The sequence below is a fragment of the Belonocnema kinseyi genome, chromosome 5, assembly GCF_010883055.1.
Source record: "Belonocnema kinseyi isolate 2016_QV_RU_SX_M_011 chromosome 5, B_treatae_v1, whole genome shotgun sequence".
Lineage (NCBI taxonomy): Eukaryota > Metazoa > Arthropoda > Insecta > Hymenoptera > Cynipidae > Belonocnema > Belonocnema kinseyi.
The window spans coordinates 79157231-79162084 of NC_046661.1; the positions used below are offsets into that span (position 1 = coordinate 79157231).

Sequence of the window (4854 nt, forward strand, 5' to 3'; positions counted from 1 at the left end):
CTTAGAATTAGAAGTGGTTTACCTATAGGATTAAAACTGGATTACTTGCATTATCCTCGCTTACAATTTGGTTACGCTGGATAACAAATTTATTAATCTGGATTGCAAATTAATTACTCTGGACTGCAAGTATATTATTAAGGATTGCAAGTGTATTACAACTGGATGACTCTGGGTTACACGTGAGTTACTATGGATTAGAAATGTATTACCCTGGATTACAGTTACGTTTTACGAGATTGCAAGTGGGATATACTGGATGACAAGTGTATTATATTGGATTACAATTGGACTATATTGTATTACAAGTGAACTATATTGAATTACAAGTGTTGCATATTGTATTACAAGTAGATTATATTGAATTACAAATTGATCACTTAGGATTAAAACTGGACTACGCGGTATCTCAAGTGAATTACTATGGCTTACTATGGATTAGATGTGGATTACGCTGGATTACGAAAGATTTACTGTGGATTATAATCCGCCTACTCTGTATTGCAATAAGATTAATATGGATTGCATTTGGATTACCTTGGATTACAATGGATTCTAAATAGATTACTCTGGATTACAAGTGTATTGTCCTGGATTACAAACGGATTACCCAGGATTACAAGTGAATTCCTCTGAACTGCAAGTGAATTATTCTGAACTGCAATTAAATTATTCTGAACTGCAAGTTAATTATTTTGAACTGCAAGTGAATTATTCTGGATTACACGTGGATTACGAAGGATTAAATATGGAGTACTATTGGTTACAATTGGGTCATGCGAGGTTAAAAGTAAAGTATACTCGATTAAAAGTGGATTATATTGTATTACAAGCCGACTTTATTGGATTACAAGTAAATTATATTCAATTACAAGTTGATCACTTAGCATTAAAACTGGACGACACTGTATCTTAAGTGAATTACTCTGGTTCATTATGGATTAGAACTGGATTACCCTGGATTACAAAAGATTTATCATGGATTACAATCCGTTATTCTTTATTATACCAGGATTAATATGCACTGAAAGTGGATTACTATGGATTATAAGTGGATTACTGTGGATTACAAGTGAATTCTTCTGGACTGCAAGTGAATTAGTTTGGATTACAAGTGTATTTATTACAAGTAGATTACCCTGGATTTTAAGTAAAGTACAAGTAGATTACCCTACATTACAAGGAGATTATGACAGGATTACAAGTGAATTACACTGGATTACACGTGAATTACTCTGGATTAAACGTGGAATACTATGGATTAAATAATGATTACTCTGGTTAAAAATTGAGGTTTACGATATTAAAAGTGGATTATACTCGATTACAAGTCGATTATATTGGATTTCAAGTGTACTATATTGGATTAAAGGTGGTCAATATTGGATTACAAGTGGGCTCCATTGAATTACAAGTGATTTACGTTGGATTACAAGTGGATTATGTTGAATTATAAGTGGATTTTAGTGGGTTATATTGTATTACAAGTGGATTAAACTGCATTAAAAGTGGATTAGACTGGGTTATAAGCACATTACTCTGCATTACAAGTGGAGTATACTGAATTACAAGCAGATTATTGTGGATTACAAGTGGATTACACTTTATTGCAAGTATATTATCCTGGATTACAAATAAATTGCACTGTATTACAAGTTGGTTACTCTGTATTACAGTAGAATAAAATGAGATTACTATGGTTTATAAGCGGATTACCTATTGGATTACAAGTGAATTGGATTACGGTAGATTAAAAGTTGATTACCATGGAGTCTAATTGGATTCCGCTGGATTAAAGTAGGGTTACTCTGGTTTACAAGTGGATTACCTAGGATATAGATGCATCCCAAATAAATAGTTAATAAAAAATTTTATTTCCCATTAAATTTGATTTTCCCCTTGAATTTAAAAAATACACGCGCACCTACCGTGCAATTGATAATGCTACTTTAAATTTTCAAATTCCATTTTTTTTTAAATCAAATCTTATCACATCCCTGCTTATCATTTCCATTATCTCAAAGTTGAGAACCTCTAGATTGCAATTGCGCCGGCGTGAGGCGCGAGCGCGAGACTTTCAGCCTTCACAGTTCACATTCAGTCGTTCCTGTCTACTGTCTCACAGTCGTTTTTTCACCCGGGTATCTATCAGCTGTAGTCCGTCGTCGAAATTTATTCTATCTCCTTGGAAAGAAATTAACTACCCCGAAACACGTAAGTCTCTTGTCATTTTTTATGGCTCTTTTAAACTCAGCATAGTTTTCCCATGACCAATCAAAATTCTTGAGATAAGAGACTCTTTTCGGGAAATCGACCTTGACTGACATTTGCGAACACGCACGCATCAGTATTTCCCTACACACAAATTCTCCAATTTGTGTCTTTGAATGGAAAAGTGGAAATCGATTTTCAAATACGAGAAACGTTCTTATATTTCAAATGTTTGATCAACATTTTTTTCAGATTTTTTAAAACCATTTTTGTACTTTTAACCTGGGTTTCATCAGTATTGCATCACTTTTTGAGAACCAATTTCGGGTGGAAAAGACCCTTTATGTATTAAAGATCAAAAGTCTGCGCATTTTGGGGTTGGAGGGAATATTTATTCGAATTTTTTCAAATTTTCTTCAGGTTTTGGAATTATTTGATTATGTTTCAGTAAATGAAAAATAAAAAAAAATAGAAAAACTGATAAAGCAGGAGAGACCACCCTACAATAGATAATGAATCTGCATTAAATAATAATTCATTTAATATACTAATATATGTAAAATAATTAATTTAATGAATAGTCAGGTCACTATAATAAATAAAATTTAAAAAATATATCTAATAATTAAAAAAAAGTATTAAAAAGTGAATTTTTTAAATAAAAATTTACAAATTTTAATAATTCAAAAATGGAATATTCTAAGTTGATCAACTGCAAATTTAATTGTTTTAAGTGAACAATTTAAACTCTTAACCCAATCGATCAAAATTGATCCATTTAACTTTAAATCATTCTAGTACTGATGAGTTGTCTGAAATTTTATTTTTTATGTCTTGCTAGTACAAAATTTAAACATGTTTATTTGAGCGATTCTAAACTAAATTATTTATTATTCAAATAAAACTTTAGACCTACAACATTTTTGAACGTATAAAAATTAAAAAAAATTTTATCTAAAAAATATATAGTAATTTAAAAAACCAACCATTTTTAATTAAAATGAATCAAGTTGAATAATTAACAATTTAAAGTCAAATATTCAAACTAAAAAATTCAAAATAATAAAAATGTTTGAATAATTTTTTGTTTAAGATGTTCACTTGGATTTAAATCTTTATGGGTGTTGATCATTCACAATTTTTTTATTTATTTCAATTACTTATTAATATTAAGCATGATAATAATAAATCATGTATATATACCAATCAATGATTATTCAGATATTTAAATTTATTTAGATTTTGTTTATATTTTATTTAGATAATTTTTAAATTAAAATGTATAAAGGTAAATAATTAAAACATGGAATATTAAAACTTGATGAAGTACAACGATAAGTATTTTAAATAAAAAGTTTACAATCAAATTTAAAATGTTGATTTTAATCTGGAATCTTTATAGGCTTGTTGAGCATTCTCAAATTTTATTTTGTTTAATTACTTATTAATAACAATATTCATAATAATTATTATCATATGAATGATTTTAGATAAATAAAAATGGTTTATTTAGCAAATTTTTCTTAAAATTATTTTAAAATTTTAAACTTCTTATAATTACTCATAATAATATGGAATAATGTTGTATTAAAGCTTTGTAATTAAAACATTTAAAATTAATATCCTTTGAAAATGAACAAACAATTAATTTAAAAATTAGTCAAAAGTTTTATAATTACTAAAAAAATGTGAAAATGTGATGTTAATGAATTTTTGTTTGTTTATTTATTAATGCTGATGAAATAGCGGATGTGTGTAATTATTTAGCACTATTGCAATAAACACGTGCTCTTTTCTAACTGCATGTAATAGATGCTAATCACGATTGTATAAATTACTCACTCTCACATGATATTTAAAAGCGAGTTAAAAAATTATTCGATTGATTTAACTACACTTAGAAAAAAATTCTTTTTAACAAAGCAGTTTAATTTTCAACCAAGAAAATAAATTTTAAAAAAATTATAATTTTGCACCAAGAAGAATAATTTTCTGCCAACAAAAAATACTGCTTTTTAACAAAAGACATCTATTTTCAACGGAATACATTAATTTTAAATCAAGTAGTTAAATTTGCAACGAAAAAAATCAATTTTTTATCAAAAATAAAATACTTAAACTTTCAGTTAGGAAAAGATTAATATGCAACGAATTTTCAACCAAGTAGAACAATTTTCAATAGAAAAATTAATTTTGCGTCAAGAATATTCATTTTCTACGAAAAAAAAGTTTTCTACTACGATCCACTTTTGAGCAATAATAGCATAGTTACAATTTGAGTTTAAAGAAAAATTAATTTTTGATATAAAAAAAATTGCAACAAAATACATGAAATATAAACCAAATACTTTAATTTTCAATAGAAAACAGTCAATATTCAACAACAGAAAAACTTAGTTTCAAAACAGAAACAGCTGATATTTCAAGAAAAGAAGATTTTAATTTGGAAAAAAACAGTGGAATCCAACCAGAAAAACGAAGTTTTGAACAAAATAGTTAAACCCTCAACCAAATAGTTGAATTTTAAACTAAAAAGGATAATTTTGCAACAAAAAATGAAAAAGTTTAATTTAATTTACAAAAATTGTTTTTAAAATAAAATTATGATTATTTAACAAAGAAAAACACATTTTTAACAAACTA

General features: G+C 27.2%; 1 protein-coding gene across 1 annotated transcript in view; it reads left to right on the forward strand.

The window, feature by feature from the left end:
• Positions 1–2084: 2084 nt before the first annotated feature.
• The window catches only part of LOC117173520 (fructose-bisphosphate aldolase-like), a 37858-nt gene continuing 35088 nt past the window's right edge, over positions 2085–4854 (forward strand). Inside the window, exon 1 of the mRNA XM_033362154.1 lies at positions 2085–2214. The gene's annotated coding sequence lies outside the window, so the exon portion shown is untranslated. The remainder of the gene's footprint in view (positions 2215–4854) is intronic.